This window comes from Oryzias melastigma, linkage group LG16, assembly GCF_002922805.2.
Source record: "Oryzias melastigma strain HK-1 linkage group LG16, ASM292280v2, whole genome shotgun sequence".
Taxonomy (NCBI): Eukaryota; Metazoa; Chordata; class Actinopteri; order Beloniformes; family Adrianichthyidae; genus Oryzias; species Oryzias melastigma.
Genome location: NC_050527.1, coordinates 4779025 through 4795972, shown reverse-complemented (window position 1 = coordinate 4795972; position 16948 = coordinate 4779025). Strand labels below are relative to the sequence as shown.

General features: G+C 41.7%; 1 protein-coding gene across 1 annotated transcript in view; it reads left to right on the top strand.

Moving 5' to 3' along the window:
* The first annotated feature begins 6294 nt into the window (after positions 1-6294).
* erfl1 (Ets2 repressor factor like 1) overlaps positions 6295-16948 on the top strand; it is a 62921-nt gene continuing 52267 nt past the window's right edge. The window contains exon 1 of the mRNA XM_024266863.1: positions 6295-6340. The gene's annotated coding sequence lies outside the window, so the exon portion shown is untranslated. The remainder of the gene's footprint in view (positions 6341-16948) is intronic.

Genomic DNA, 16948 nt, shown 5'->3' with positions numbered 1-16948 from the left:
CTGCTGTGTAGCTGAGTCAAACTGTTATTATTAGTTTTTTTACGTGTTACTGACAAGTTTGTGTTTTAGTTTTTAGCGGTTTCAGTCTGTTGAGTTACTAAAACAAGGTTGAGAGTTACAGATATTACAAAAAAATGCTAACGCAGCTAACACGAACATGTTGGACTGTTTTTTTAATGCGTCACTGACAAGGTTAAGGGTTAGTGTAGTCAAATTAACGTTTGTTTTAGCAGTTTCAGTCTGTTTTTTTAATATATATATATATATTATATAAGTTGCAAAGACAGTTTGGAGTTACGGGTATTGTGGATATGCTAATGTGGCTAACATGTAGCTTACTGGACTGTGTTTTTTTTTTTTTTTGTGCCGCTAACAAGGTTATAGGTTAGCGTGGTCGCAGTAACATTTGGTTTAGTGGTATCAGTCTCCTTTTTTATGTGTCACAAACAAGGTATGCAGTTACAGATATTGTAAATATGCTAACACAGCTATTGGGTAGCACATTGGGCTGTGTGGTTTTTTTGGTCACTATCAAGTTTGGAGTTAGAATAATCAAAGTGACATTTGTTTTACCAGCATCAATCAGTGCTTTTTTTTACAAGTGACAAAGACAGCTGTGAGTCAAAAATATTGTAAATATGCTAAAGTAGCTAACGTAGCAGTGTCGGACTTTTTTTTTAATGTGTCACTAACGAGGTTTGGAATTAATGTTGTCAAAGTAACGTTTGCTTTAGAGGTAGAGTCTGTTTTTTATGTGTAGCCACCAAGGTTGGGAGTTACAGGTACAGTGAATATACTAACGCAGCTAACGAGTTCCAAACAGATTCTAGAGTAAACACAATTATTGAAGTTTGAAGGACTGATGAACTTATCTCTGACTCTTTTGTCTCTCTTATTGCACCTTATAACTTGGTACGCCTTATATAACATAATTTTGAAAAAGACCATTCATTGATGCTGCATCTTACAATTAAGTGTGCTATATTGTTTGGAAAATACAGTTAATGTAACTTAACTTAAACAAAATTATCATGAAGTGTGACTTCAGCCTACACATTTAAAAAACAGAAATGTAAACTGTTTGTATTGTTTTCAAGCCTTTTTTGAGGTAATTATTTATCATTCTGCACTTTATCAGACAAGTGAAATGAGTCTGTGTGAACATTTCAAGAAAAGTTAAGCTTCCACGGGGCAAACTAAATTAGTTACAGAACTATAGGTAATTAAGTTTCATTGGAATCACACACAGAAAAACATTTTGCTTCCAGACATTCCGAGATCCTCCTTTTACCTTTGCCAGTGTGAACTGTGAGCCTCGCCGCAGCCTTTCCACTGGGTATTCCAGTAAATCATTTTTGCCCTTTGGTGAAAGCAGAGGCTAAAGAACATGATCCTTCTCGCACATGGCAGTCTCAAGCCTCATGGGCTCATGGTTCGTCGGTGATTTATGCGTGTGTGTAATTGAGTGTTAATAAAAAGTGTGTCCTGAGCGCGTGTAATTGTGTGTTTTCAGGACCCTCCATGTGTGAGCTTATGTGTAATTGGGTGTTATCGATGTTGTGAGTGTAAGTCAAGGATGAAAGGGCAAATGGACAGGTTACACCGAAAGTGCAGTCTGAAAAGTTGATTGTCTTTATATATAAAACAAAAATGTATTTACGAAGTTTTTTTATATATATTTTAATTTTAATTTAAGGGGATTTTTGGAAGGCAATGGAGGAAAATTGAACCACAGATTTTCTTGAGAGTATCACCGCATGCAGATGTGTGACAGCTGTGTTCATAGTGGTGTATAGAATAATGTGTGTATATAGTGAGGTGCGGGTGCTGTTTAATTGATGCGAGCTGGTCATCGATCCTTCCCGCCCAGCCTAATGAAGGCCTGATTGGTTTGTGAGGGCTGGCTGGTTCTGCTTAGCTGCCTCTGCCTGCTGCCTTGGATGCAAACACCAAACCACAAACGCTAAATCCAGCATGTTTCCCACTTTCATTTTTATCCACAATTTCTTTGTCTTAGCTTGGGATTTATTTTTTATTTTTTTGCCGCATCTTATAGGTGCTAGAAAATTGAAATTCCTTGCAATTTGAGGCCAAGCCTTCCACCTTTTTATCATTTTTCCCTAATTAAGAGCCCCAAATATATCTTTCATGTTCATACTTGGCTCCTGCTGTGTAACATTTTTGATTGATTTGGAAAAACTTGCTGATTTGCTGCCAGCACGGCGGGGGATGTTGTGTTGATACATCTCAGAGTCCTGCAGAACAGGAGGATCTCCCGTGTCTCTGGCGTGACGATGTCCTGTCTTCCGTCACCGAGCCACTAGTGTCTTTCCGTCTTTATCTGTCGCCCATTCGCTGTCCAGTCAGTCAGATGTCGCGGCGTTCCTCTTGTCATGACAGCACCCATAAATGTCTTTTTGTGTTGCTCAGCTCTGTGCAGACGCACACATTACACCACCCTGTTAATGGCTTTGTCAGATGGCCTTTTCACTGAGCTAGTCAAGAAGACAGACAGTGCCTTTACCAGTCGGTGTGTGTGTGTGCGTTTTGGTCGCAGGCATCGCAGCTCTGTTGAGGAAATAAAAGGCCACCCAAGTCTTTGCCACGGCCATGTATCAGCAAAATTCCTCTGCACGGGTTTTCAGTCAGGCAGTTAATCCTGTCACACAGCTGGCCTACACATCTGCTTGTTCTTTTATGAATGCACGACTGTTTCCGAACACTGAAAAATGTCCTCCAAGTGTTCACATTTCTTCATTCAAAGTGTTCAACCGCCACATTCAACCATTTCACTCACAGATGGGCTTGAGGCAAACACAATTTTTAACAGCTTGACACGTGGAGACTGGAGGAGCTCAACTACTGGACCACTTCTATCTAAATGGGATGGATTCAACATGACACATTTATGAATAATGTACCAACAGTAATGCAGAATAATTCAGGTAGGTTTGTTTAAAAACCCACTCTGAGGAAAATTGTTTTTTTAACACGTTCTTGTTGCATTTTTTGAATAATCGAGGACATATAAAAAGAAAAAAAAAAGAGAATTTCTGTATAGAAATTGTTGTGAATCAGTAGCAGACAAAAATATATCACCTGTAGACAACTACATCCATGTATGTCTTAATTTTCCTGGCATCTGGCTTAAAACTGTAAAGCTGGATAGCTCCAATATTTCTCATCATTTTTGTTTGCTAATGTTGGGGTTGTGAGGGACTGTAAGCTAGCAGGAGAGAGCCTAAACAGACGGATGATGGGAAATGGCTATGGGCTCACTCCTCTCCAAAAGTCCCGCCCACAACTCAGAGGCAAATTTCTGATGAACTTCTGCAGAAATATGTCCTGTTTTTGGTGGTTTTTAACTTAAAATGTGTCTTAAAGTGAAACCTCTGCTTTATTTTAGTTTATTTCCATAGATTTAGCATGATATCAAATTAAACATTATCTTTGGGCATCTTTAAAGAGAAAATAAAAGTTGCAAAGACCTTACTTCTGAGATTTTCATCACCAGATCATAAGTCAAACGAGTCTCTGTGGTGAGATCATCCAGATATATATAAGAAAAAAAGGGAGATTTTGAGAAATGGCAGCTTCTCTGTTGGTCAAAGATAATATAATACTTTTTTCTGAAATGACATGAAAAAGATTCAGATCAAATTTTGAGTCAAAGTCAACCACAGAATGTATGTATTTTCATAGGTGGTGGCCACAGGAATGTAGATGTTAAAAAGGGTTTATCTTATAACCACAAGATCCTTATTGTCACTTCAGGAAAATTTGCTTTCACACCAAGATGTTTGGTCCACACCAGTGTTTAAAATGTCTCACCTTTCACTCAACACGGGATTTGCAAATGTGTGATGAGGCTGTCAGTGAATGCAGCACGAGCTGCAGCCACTGCTCCAATCAGGAGTCAAAAAAGCATCAGCAAGTATGTAGCAAGATGTTTTTATAGCCAACAGACTTGTATTGGGATGAAGTTGTGATAATAAAAATTTGTGAGGAAAAAGGTTTTTTAGAACTTTATGTTTCTGTGGATTCAAAGTGATCAACCAGGAGGGGTCGCCAAAAGTTTCAAGGTGGTCAATCATGAATCAATACTACTCATCATTAATGCATATTAAATTATCATTTAAGTTATTTATATATTTTTATTTTCACATTTACTAATATAGGCGAAGACATTCAAATAAAACTGCTTACAATTAGATAAAAAAAACAAGCAAGAAAAATATGGAATCTGATTTTTGGGCGGTGACGAATGCAGACTGTTGTGTTGAAAATAAAAAGAAGTGAAAAAGGCAAAAACAAAGTCGTTAAAGTAACAATTTCTCCGTTATTGAGGAACAAGTCCATGTATGAAGCGGGGACTCTTTTCTGCATGACTTGTTTTACAGTTTTGAGATATCAATTTTTACGCCTGGATTTGTTGCCACAAAACATTTATGGACGCTTCTGTTTGAAAGGAATGTTTGGACAAGAAGGAGAACACTTGACAGCTCCATTTTTTTTACTGCAAAATCCCACACAAGTGTAAAAGACTCGACAAGTAGGATACAACCTGGACGAGCTTTCAAAAATATTCCTGAGCTCTTTTAGCTTTGGCATTTGTACTTTTAGGCCGAAAGGGTGCAGTGGGCGCCCGACACCGCATTGATCAAACGGCGGTTTCAACCCGCGGTGCATCTTTATTTCATGCCTGTAGGTCTGGAGAAGTAGCCGACACCTCTGGCCTCATATTCCACAACCTTCACCTCTCCAGCTTTCACCAACAAATACACAACAGCATAGACTGTGATAAGTGGTGCGTGTTTACAGCTTGTTCATTTCCACTCTCAAGCTCTCAGCAGAGGGAAGGAACAGGGGAGAGTGGGGAGAAAAAAAGAGACAGAAGGGTAAAAACGATGGGCAGAGAAGAAGGGGCGGAAAAGAGAAAGGGAGGGCTGGTGGGGAGTGTTTTTGTCCAGGAGAGAAATAGCCCTCTGGGTTGTAATTGGAGGAGGGAGAGAAAGAGGGACACGGGGAAAGAAAGAGTATGAGGAAGAGGAGGGAGGAAGAGACAGGAGAAATTGCTTGGCTGGGGCTGTGTGGGATGATAGTGTTTTTGACAGGTAAATAAGGCTGTGATTGTCGACAGTTACACTGCACCTCGCTGACCCTCACACACACCAGCCTCCTCCATCTATATTTCACTCTGACACACATGCTGACTCCAAGCCTCGCTCTCATCGTTGAGCGCACACACACCCAACGTGCCCGGTGTGGAGTTGGGATATGGTCGACAGAAACACAGATTTGAAATGTTGACGGCGGCCTAAACTCTCATGCGGTTTTATTTGCTTAAAAGGTGAGGGCAAGTCATGTGACCTAAATGAAAGTTCTTTAGAAAGCAAACTAATGCATTGTGGTTTCGTCTCCTAAAAGTGTAGATTTTTCTGATTGAGTCACAAACTGGCATAGATATGACAAATAAAAGAAGTCCCAAAAAAGGAGAAATCCTGGTGACCGTGGTGCAGCGGTAGGCATTGGAAGATTGCAGGTTCGAATCCCACCTTGCCCAGTCATTTGTCGAAGTCTCCTTGGGCAAGACACTGAACCCCACCTTGCCTGTGGTGGACAGTGACCGCTATCAGTGTGTGAATGTGTGTGTGTGAATGGGACTGTGACTGTAAAGCTCTTTCGAGGATGATACAAAAATGCTATGCAAGTGTACGCCGTTTACCATGTGACACCTAAACAATGGGCTCTTTGACATACCTTAACTTCTCAACCATTCACATGACGTGACCAGTATGAAACAGCTGATTTTAATGCAGAGAAATGCGACTTTTTGCATCGGTTTTGCGTAAAGTGTTGCTTAAAGCTGCTTTTCTCTGCTTCAGAAACTGTTGGAATTACCTCAGTCACATATAAACAGTTGAAGAGTTACGGTGGTCAAAAGAATGTAATATGTTTCAGAATGGGATTCTGAGCAGAGGCCAGAACTTGACAGAGAAGGTAAGACACGTTCTGTCCAATGACTGGAGTCACTTTAGCGTCCATTCTTCAGCTCCAATAAGTCTGGAATTGTTTGCATTTCATAAAGCGTTCTACATGATTATGCAAATTTTCTTTAAGTTTCAAAAAGATCAAATTCTTTGTTTTTCATTTAAACTCAAGGATAATATTGTGTCTCTTTGGATCTCTGAAATCAATCTCAGACACCTGTGAGAATTAGTTAACCAGGTGATCTCAATTAAAGGAAAAAACTACTAAAGAAGGACGTCCCACATTATTAAGCAGCCCAACACTTTCAAGCACTATGGGAAAGAAAAAGGATCTCTACTGCTGCCTCAAGGTTTGACAACCTCTAATATTTCACAAAAACTTGAGCTTGATCATTGTGCTGTTTAGAGATTTTTGGCTGATTCAGAGAAAACACGGGTTTGTGTAGATAAAGGCAGAAAGAGGAAGGTTTCTGCCAGACAAAAACATCAGGTTAAGAGAGCAGCTGCTAAAATACCTTTACAAAGCAGCAAGCACATATTTAAAGTAAACCTTCTATTGAGCCTCCTGTAAACAACACACAAGCAGAAACAGCTGCAGTGGGCCCAGACATGCATGAAGACTCATTTTCAAACAGTCCTGTTCACTGATGAGTCCGTGTAACCCTGGATGGTTCAGACGGTTGAGTAATGGGTGGTTGGTGGATAGCCATCATGTCCCAACATCAGCAAGGAGGGAGCAGAGTCATGGTTTGAGCTGGGATCATGGGGATAGCTGGTCGCCCCCTTTAGGACCACTGAAGGTGTAAAAATGAACTCTGTGGAGTTTCTGACTGACCACTTACAAAAAGAACTATGCTTTTCGTAACAAAATCATCTTCATGCCCCATCTCATGCTGGAGGATCACCTTTGCATCATTGGTTGCAATAAGGAGATGAACTGACGGTGTGGCCTCCATCCTCCTCTGAAGACAACCCCCTTAAGAACCTTTGGAGCATCCTCAAGCAAAATCTCTATGAGATCCAAACATCCTGCAAATAAATTCAAGCAAAAACTCCATAAACTCACCTGCTCAATGGATGACCCACAATGAAGGTCAAATGTAACTTGACCTACTGAGATGTTTTTGGTTGGAATAGATTTAGATTTCAGTAAATATGACCTCCTAATGCAACAAATTCAACAAATGACTATTTTCAGATCTTTAGAATCTATCAAATGTCGTGGAACGTGTTTAATAATGTGGAACATTTGAAGGTTTTCTTTATTATTTTTGAACAAATACTATTATCTTTAGGAGGTTTGTTCAATAATAATTAGTATATACTCTAATGGTTAGTGACTTGAAAATTATGCTCATTTTCATTGAGTATTTAGAAAAAACCTAGAAAGAAATCATTTAAACCATCATTTGGAACTTGCTGTAGGATTTTAGAGCAAAAGTACATTTAAATATTGGTTAGTTTTCTGGTAAACTGCTGCAAGAAGGACAAACAGTTTTCCAAACCTGTTGGCTACACTATCGTAGAGGTGATTTAGCACCCGTATCTCCCCGCGAGAAGGTCCTGGTTCAAGTCCTGGCTGGGTCCTTTCTGTTAGGAGTTTGCATGTTCTCCTCGTGGATGCGTGGGTTTTCTACAGGCACTCTGGCTTCCTCCCACAGTCCAGAAACATTTAATGGGTTAAGTGGGATGTGTTTGGGTCTTTGTTCAGTTTTGAGACAAAGGTTATATTGGGAGAACTGGTTGGATGGATTGAGGAGCCATGGGAGGGGTGCACATTTTGTGTGAATTTCCTGTTTTCTGTGTGTGAATCTGTTTTTAAACACTCCAGAGTGTGTTGTGTTTCACATGAATGAAAGGCATTATACACTGAAGTTTCATTTGCCTCCAGGTGTGAATGTGTGAGTGAGTGGTCCTGCACGGTTGCCCTTCACACAACAGTAGCTGGTTGACTCCAGCTACCCTGTGACCCTGAAAGGGATTCAGCAGGTTCTGGGGATGGGATGGATGCTAGTTTTACTTTAGCTTCCTTTGTTTCCACAAGCCTGGGATTGTTTTGCAGTTCTTTTTGTCATTGACAAAAAAAAAATTGGAATTTCAGAGCCAGGCCACATTTGCAAGTTTTGTGAATGTATTGACAAACTGCTGCAAGAAGAACAAACAAACTTTTCCAAAACCTGAAAACAGTGTTTATAAGAAGTAGGGGGTGATTTTTGTCGCACGCTGTCATGGCTTCCAGAAAGTTTGAACATTTCTCTTGGAGAGGATTTAAACATGGGGGTTTTGTCCATCGCAGGTTTGGATTATTTGCTGTGTGAATCTGGATCTTTCTCTTCATCACAGGATCTTCCTGAGACTATCTGAAATTTGTCCTCTCATGTTTTCACAGAATCTGTTTAGTGACATTGTCAGTGTTACACTGAAATGAAAACCAGATCACTGGAGCCTCTTTATGGTGACTCAGAACAGACAAACACAGACGGTTTTATTGCAGAACGTTGGATTGTATTTCTTGGATGGAGGGATGGAGGGATGGATGGATGGATGGATGGATGGAGGGATAGATGGATGAATGGAGGGACAGATGGATGGATGCAGGGATGGATAGAGGGATAAAAGGAGAGATGGACAGATGGATAAATAGATGGACAAACAGACTGATAGAGAGATAGAGAAAGAGAGGGAGGGAGGGAGGAATGGTGGGACAGGTGGATGGACGGATAGATGGATAAACTGAGGGATAGACAGGGATACAGATGGAGGGATGGATGTATGGATAGATAGAGGGAGGGAGGAACGGAGGGAGGAAGATAGATGGATGTATAGATGAGTAGATGGAAGGATGGACAGATAGACGGATAAATGGAGGGATGAATGGATAGATAGATGGATAAACTGCTGGATGTATAGATGAGTAGATGGAAGGATGATGGAGGGATGGACAGATAGACTGATGGATGGATAGCTTAATAGATGGATAGATGAATAGATGGAGGGATGGACAGACAGATGGCTAAATGGAGGGATGGATGGATGGATAAGTAGATGGATAAAACGGGGGAAAGATACATAGACAGAGGGATAGAGGGATGGACAGAAAGATGGGTAAACGGATGGATGGATGGATGGATGGATGGATGGATGGATGGATGGATGGATGGATGGATGGACAAACAGGGATAGATGGATTGATGGATGGATGGATTGATGGATAAAGGAAGGGATGGACGGATGGATGTATAGATGGATGGGTGGATGGATAAACATAGGGATAGATGGATAAACAGATGGACGGATTGATGGATGGATGGATAAATGGAGGGATGGACAGATAGACAGATGGATAAAAGAAGGGATGGACGGATGGATAGATAGATGACTCCAACAGCAGCAGTAGTATCTCCTCTTCCTGCCTCCTTTTCCCCTTCCTTCCATCTTCCCATTCTCTTTTATCAAGTCAACAGCCGTCTCCCCCTCCCTTCCTGCTGCCCTTGCCTCCCTCCTCTCCCCTCCCGAGCTCCCCCCCCACCTCTCCCCTCTCTCACTTCAATCTCAAGTGTTTTCAATTTTATTCTAGAGTGGAATTAACTACCCCCGATGTCAAATTGCCGACGAAATCGATAATAATATCTTTACAAAAGAGGATATTCCAGTCTCTCGCGTCGGCTTTTGAAAAATGGAAAATTTAGCCGAGATTGATTCATTAGTTGACACGTTATAGGACGGTATAAGTATTGATCGCGGCCTGTCATGTCCCATCTCGGCTAATCGAAGCTGAGGCGCTCTGTCGATGGGCGCATTTTTCATAATTCCGTCGCCGGGGAGAGAGACCAGCCGGCAGAGGCGACTGCAAGGCGCACAGAGAAGGAGAGCAGAGGAGAGGAGAGCGGGCTATAGGGGGGCAGAAGAAGGATAGACGGGGGGAGAGAGATGACTCGGAGGGGGAAATAGGTAGGGGGCAAAGAGTGGAAGAGTGAGAAATAGAGTGAAAAGGAGGCATGGGGTAAAAGGGAAAAAAAGAAAGAACGTGTGTGTGTCCATGCGTGCGCATGTCCGTGCGCCATCTCCAGCCCACGGGCCTCAAAGAGGGAGCCACGGGAGGAGAAGCCATGTTAATAGTGCAGGTATTGGGGCGTAGATAATTAATGCATTAACTAATTAAAGTCAAATGGGGGAGATAACGCGCTGAAGGGAGCTATGAGGAAGAGGAGAGATGCTGGATGGAGGAGGAGGAGGAGGAGGTGAGGAGGGGGACAAATAAATAGAAATTGAATGGTTGGGGTGCGAGCTGAGAGGAGTTCTGAGGCGGAAAAAAACATAAAGAGGAGTGAGAGGAGGCGCGGCGACGATGATGGAGAAACTTTTGATAGTTGTGCGGAAAGTTGCTCAGGACTTATCGCTCCGACATAATGCTTCTCCTCTGGCAGTCTCGTCACGAGCTGCACAAACCCAGAGAGCCCGTCAATCAACAAAAGAAGGCTTGTTTGGGAGGAACGGAGCCAAACCTGTTTGTCTTCAGGTCTAAAAGTCTGTGGGACACATAAGCACTATTATAGATAATCACACTGCTGAAGAATACATGCAGGTTTGAGGATAAACGCTTTAGAGATGAGGACCTGAAAGGTTTCTTCAGTCAGAAATCTGTTCCAATATTTGTCTTTGTTGGTTTGGTTGGGTGTGATCTACTGTTTTTGGTCCAAACTTCCAAATATTACAGCCTCACTTGGAACGCAGCGCCTCCATCCCATAATTGATGTTGATATAGTAACATGCGCGGTGTGAGGAAGTCCTCCGCGCACTGACAAGAAACTGGGAGAGCGCTTCCGAGAGGCCATCCCCAAATCAGCAAAGATAAAAGTGGAGCTGAAATGGCTTGTGGGATGGAACCAAGAGAAATGAGATACAGCAAATTAGAAGAGATTGGCCTGATGGACTTGGATTAGAAGGAAAGAGGTATATAGGGAGGGGATGACGAGAAAAGGAGGAAAATGAGGGAGTGAGTGAGTGCATATGTGGAAGATGGGGGAGAAATGGAGAGGTGGGGTGGGTTTGGGGGGGGGACTCGGTACTTGGCAGTCTCTGGGTATCTCAGGTTCTCTCCGGCCGGGAAAGCGGTCGATATTTAATTGTTATTGCTAGCATGGAACGCACGGAAGCGGGGCCTGTACGAAAATTTCTCATTTATTTGGTATTCTTGTTTTCTCTCCTTTTCCTCCCTTCACCCACAGCCTCTCTTTGCGGGGTGGAATGGGGGGTGGGGGGGTCTCAGTGTGCGCCACTGAGGGGGCAAATGGAAGAGACTGGATCCATGGATGACAGGGGAGAAAGGGGGCCACCACACCGTCCTCCTCTCCCAAGTTTTCCCTCAGTCCCTTGACACCCCCCCCCCTACTCTGTCCACCCCCCACCTGTCCAAAATGAAAAATCCGCCATTTTCATCAAACGTCCAACCAAATATTATCTCCACTCCACTCCAGAAGATCGAATCTTATTTAGAGAGGGACGGACGAGATTCGCCATCTGTTTTCAAATTTCATTCCTCCGTGAACTTTATTTTCCCTCCACTCCGGACAAAATTATAACCCGATCGATCCGCTTTCTGCTGCCCACCACCCGGTCTACATATATTTTCTTTACGCGCGCGCTCCACGCCGCGCGCGGGTCAATTCTCAGCCAACAGCGCACGCATCCATGCAGGCGGCAGCTGATAGAAACTTAAACACAGCCGGGCTGCTGCGTGTGAGGCGGAGGGTTTTGCCTCCCCCCCTCTTCTCTCGTGCGCTCCCATCCCTCCCCGTGCGCCCGCATCCTTCTCTCCGCCGCTCCTCCTCTTTCGTTTGAAAAACTTTGTCTAAAACGCTTCTTAAAGTGTGTGGTGGATGGCAGAAAGGTTGCAGTGGAGTCTCTTTTTCAACTTTTTTTGGGAGGGGGGGGGGATAACTTTTCTGCTGCTGCGCGCGCCCTTCGTTTCAATCCCATTCACGTGCCGCACATAGATCAAGCCAGTGTAACCAGCCACCGATGTAATTTAATGTACGAAGAAGGACGCGTCTCCTAAACTGCACGATTACCATCAGCCTCCTTTTTACGCACGTGGTTAGGATTCCCGTCAAGCCCAGAGGGAGCCGCCGGACACGTCAATGAAGGTGCATCGGTGAAGGTAAGCGCCTCACTTCCCTCACTGCCGCTGAAATATGACATTAATAATGGAGAAAGCCGCCAGAAAGCCGCGTCTCGTGAGAAATCAGAGGCTGTTTGATGTGGGAGAATCACGCGCATCTCCTGCAGAAATTGATTGATGCCGGCTGTTTGCGCTTGTGCGCAAGAGTTGTTGGAGAGCGCGCATGCAGCGCGCTTTACATCTCTGCTTAAGCAGACCCGCAACAAACCCTTAAAGAATGATTTAAAGCGCGTTTGTGCGCGTTCTGTGCGCGTTTTTGCTTCAGCGGGGTGAGACTTGAAAAGTAAGAAAACTGCAGAGAAACTGATGGACAAACTATGAACGTTCATGTTAAAAAGTTTCCCAACAAGTAATCGTGGGCGCGAGGAAAACTTTGAACAGTATGGTTCCTCTTTCATCTTAAAAAATAAGCAGAAATTTCTTTATAATAATTTATAAGCTACTCAGATGCAAATAATAGAAACGTTGAAAATGTTCCTTTTTTTCAGATTTTGTCTGATTTTAACTGATTTGATCATAACACACGTTAAACTTCCTGCTGTTGCTGTTCATTTTTAAGTAAGATATCAAACAAATTAAAATTGTCTTTGATATTTTCAGTGTTGTGTAATGAGTTTGAGCATTAAATGAACTTTAATAGTTTATCCAAGTAATATCAATGAAGATATTTAAAAAACAAGATATTTTTGCTTTTTGTGTGAATCTGTTCTGTTATCCGCTCCACAAACTCGACAGTCGTGTCCTGATGTTAAAGGTGTTCAGAAAGACCCACTGGATTCTCAGCATGACCTTTACGTTGATTTGAACTTCATGTCACATGAGGATAAATGTGTTCCCCTCCAATGTGCTGTCTGTTGATACCTTAGAACAGTGTGAATGTTTTCCAAAGTCCTCAGAATTCCCAAAGCAAAAGAGAGGATCTCTCCATCACATTTTGGTCTTTTGCCTACATTCATGTTGATTTTTGATTCACTTTGGTTTGCCCATTTCTTTCTATCTCCATTCGGGCTGGGGCAGCAGTCTTAGCAACGATGCCCTAACTTTCCTCTCTCCGGCCACTTCCTCCTGCTCCTCGGGGGGAATCCCGAGGTATTCCCAGAAAAGCTGAGAGATGTAGTCTATGCAGTGCGTCCTGGTTTGTGTTACCTTACAATGTGTGGGATTTATGATGGATCTTTGAAAACTCACGTTATTCACTCATTTTTTCAAATAAAATATCTAAGATTTGTGCATCAGCTCTAAATAAATCTACTATGATCTTTATCCATGTTTACTTCAAATTCCTGACACCGTCTGTCCTTTGAGTGTTGACTTCTTTGGTTAAGTTTTCCAATAACTTAAGTAAATCTGCCTAAAATTCAAAATCATTTGTCAAATTTTACTTTGCTCTTCATATTTTTGCTGAAGCTTCCTGAAATCTCTCTCATTAACTCCATACCATCATACTGCCACCACAGGCTAACAGACACCTTTAATGGCTTGACTGCTTCATGTCTTTCACCAGAACAGAACTGATCTGGACTCACCAGACTTCTCACCAATTCTTAATCCAATTTCATTCTTTCTTATAAAGTTATACATTTTTGTTCAATTAATAATCTGTAAGGAAGTTTTTCAAGGTTAAAAATCAATTATTACAAACATGGTTTTGATCAGATATTGATGTGATCTCTGATAACTCTTCCTTAACTAATAATGATGTATAAAACATATATTAATCCCTTGACGCCTGAATTTATTTTCAGCTATGAAAAAAAAATATCACTTATGTTTTTGCTTTTAAGCAGAGGCTACATTTTGGTCATTTTGGAGCTGAAGTGGTTTGTTGCATATTTGCGACATTGGGCATTAAGGGGTTAAGTCAGTTTGGGGCATCCAGTGTGTTGATGAACACACCTGATAATGAAGATATTAAAATAGTAGATTATTTATTCATTTGCAGAATAATAAATAATATATCTGAGAAGGCAGAAAAGTTTTCCCCCAAAATAAAGCATGATCTAATCCAGTCCGATCCGGTCTACAATGTACCAATTCTATGCAAATCTGAATTTTTCACCAAACTGAAACATAAGCAGACCAAAGAAAAAGTCAGTGACTTAAGACATCAAATGCATACATAGACTAAATGCTCATATTTATGATAGAATTTTAAAATTCTTATTCTAATGGCAGCATGGGGTTCAGCTCAAATATTTACTGTAAACTGCTAATCCCAGAACACCTGTAATTTTCATGTAATCCAGAAAACACCTATTCTGTGGAAGCTTATAATGTGTTAATCAATATGGTGGTATTGTGTTTATTCTAAACGCCACGGCGCTCCGTATGAATCGAGCTTCAGAGAGGGTGTACAGCCCAGGAGTGGCCCCGCATTGATTAAGTATTAACTTCAGCGTCTCCAACACCCACTGACTTGTTTGCAAATGGAGCTCTATTTCCGAGGTATTCAAAAGCACGGACGCCAATATTTATAGAGGCTTTAACTGGTCCATTACAGTCGGTGGGAATGGTTCCACAGGGGGGCATGTAGCTCCCCATAAAGGGCAGAGCTCTGTTGGTCCCCGTTCAGCGAGCGCCTGACAGTACAGTCAATGGCTCCAATGATTCCTCGTCAGCTTTATGACCACATGGACATTTATCGCTGCTGGGGGTTAAAATGTAAGAATTAATGGATGTAAAGGGATAGAAGGAGGATTTTATAAAATCATGGATCTATGTTTGTACAGCCATAATTCACTTGATGATAATTGGGACACTGATAATAAGTAAATTATTGAAATTCTCAAAAATGAACAAATTTAAGATAATATGGTAAAATCTTTTGGTTTGGAGAATATTCAAACACCAATGAAGAGGGTTTCATTCAGGTGTTTTTAACATGTTCTTGTCGCATTTTTCTCATAATGGAGGAAGGAAATTCAGATTGTTTATTTATTCAAATTGTGATGAATCAGGAGCGTATGAAATAAATGCAGTTTGAAAAAGCTTGTAGTTATGAACAAACTACAATCAGCTCCATTCTGATGCAGACAAATAGATCCATGAACATCATTTTCCTCGTCTTACCGCAAGGATCCCCAAACTACGGATTCGCCCCGCCTCCACATTTGATCCGGCTCTCTGAACTATATGAAAGACCCACGATTTTTGTTTTTTTTCCAGTCTGGAAGTGCGGTCGAGACCCACACAGAATCTGACTTTTTATTCCAGTTTTCTGCAGTCTGTGCCTCTACGTGATACATGCAGCTCTAATGGTGACCAGATATTTGCTTTCATTCTCTAAAACTCTTTGAAAAACTTTGGAACTTTAATTGAGAAAGAAAAGTGTGAAAATATTAAATTATGCAGTGATGAGTTCTACATCTGTATTACTAATTTGTGGATTTCAGCTTCACAAGTTACTTTTAGAATGTAACTCCGGCAATAAACGAGGGAACATTGTTGTGGTAAAAAAGTGTAACATATATGTATATACGTTACTCTATATATATGTCTAGCTGCCACAGAAGACAAAAGAGTTTGACTTTTTCAATAAAAGGATTATTTTTTATTTTCTGACCTTTTTCTGTGAAGATCTCAGAAAGGGTTGTTAATAATTGGTTATATGTGACTTTCGGACCCCAGCCCCACATCAGAGAAGAAAACAGTTGTTTGGCCCTCACAAGAAAAAGTTTGGGGAGTTAGCGGACACTCGGCTCAAAACTGTACGGCTGGATAGCTCTGATATTGTTCGCCAATTTTGTTGCACCGGTAGTGTTAGGTCAGAGTTGTGAGGAGCTTTAAGCAGGTGGGAGAGTGTCTAAACAAAGGGATGATGGGAAATGAGTGCAGGCTTACTCCCTGCCAACAATCCCGACCACAACTCAGAGGGGAATTTCTAAAGAACTCCTGCTGCTCCGCAGAAACTATGTTCCTAGAAAATGAAACAAGTTTTTTTATTTTTTTATTTTGGCTAAAAACGGCATTATCATAATGAAAAGACAATAAAGATGATAAGAAGTCAATTGCGATGCATTTTTATCTGTTTTTTATCCAAAAGTTCTGACTCCACTCTTCTGTGAGCTCATTTCTCTCCTTCCACTTTCAAATCCCTTTTCTCTTGCGTTCCCCTGAATACCTTCTTGAAATTCTGCTTGAATTTCATCCAATTTTGTTCCCAAATTTCCTTCCTTCATCTCTCACTTTGTTCCAAAAGGCCTCACTTTAGGACAGCATGAACCCTGTTTTGGAATCACTGACCCCCTCGACTCTCTCCTCTGGCCTCTCCCTCTCCCACTTAACCCCATATTTCACAGCTGAACTACGGCTAATTTCCCCTCAGTCCCATGAACAGAGCGCTCCATACAGCTCGAACACGCCTAATTACCCACAATTAAAGCCAAACGCTAACGAGAAAATTGCTCTGTTATGAAATAACTTCAAAAGAACTACAACGAGGGGGGTAAAGTGAAGGAAAAGTTGGGTGATAGCCTCGGGTTGGAAGGAGGAGGTTCAATGTTTTCCCTTTGAGGAAGGTGGCATGCAAAGACTTCACTCATGCCTGGAGCTGGAGACTGCTGCTAAACTCAGTCGTTGGTACCAAGAAGTACCAAGCAAGTACTCCATTTAGCAAAGGAGGAGTAGATGTTTGTGCCCTTCGTTGTCCTAAAGAAGGGCAGAATAGCTTGGAAAGAACTGGTTTTCATAACCCTTGTGCTATTGTACTATTCTAGACATGGTTACATTAAAAGTGGGGTCATTTGGACCCAATACAGCAAACTGAAACTTTTTTTTT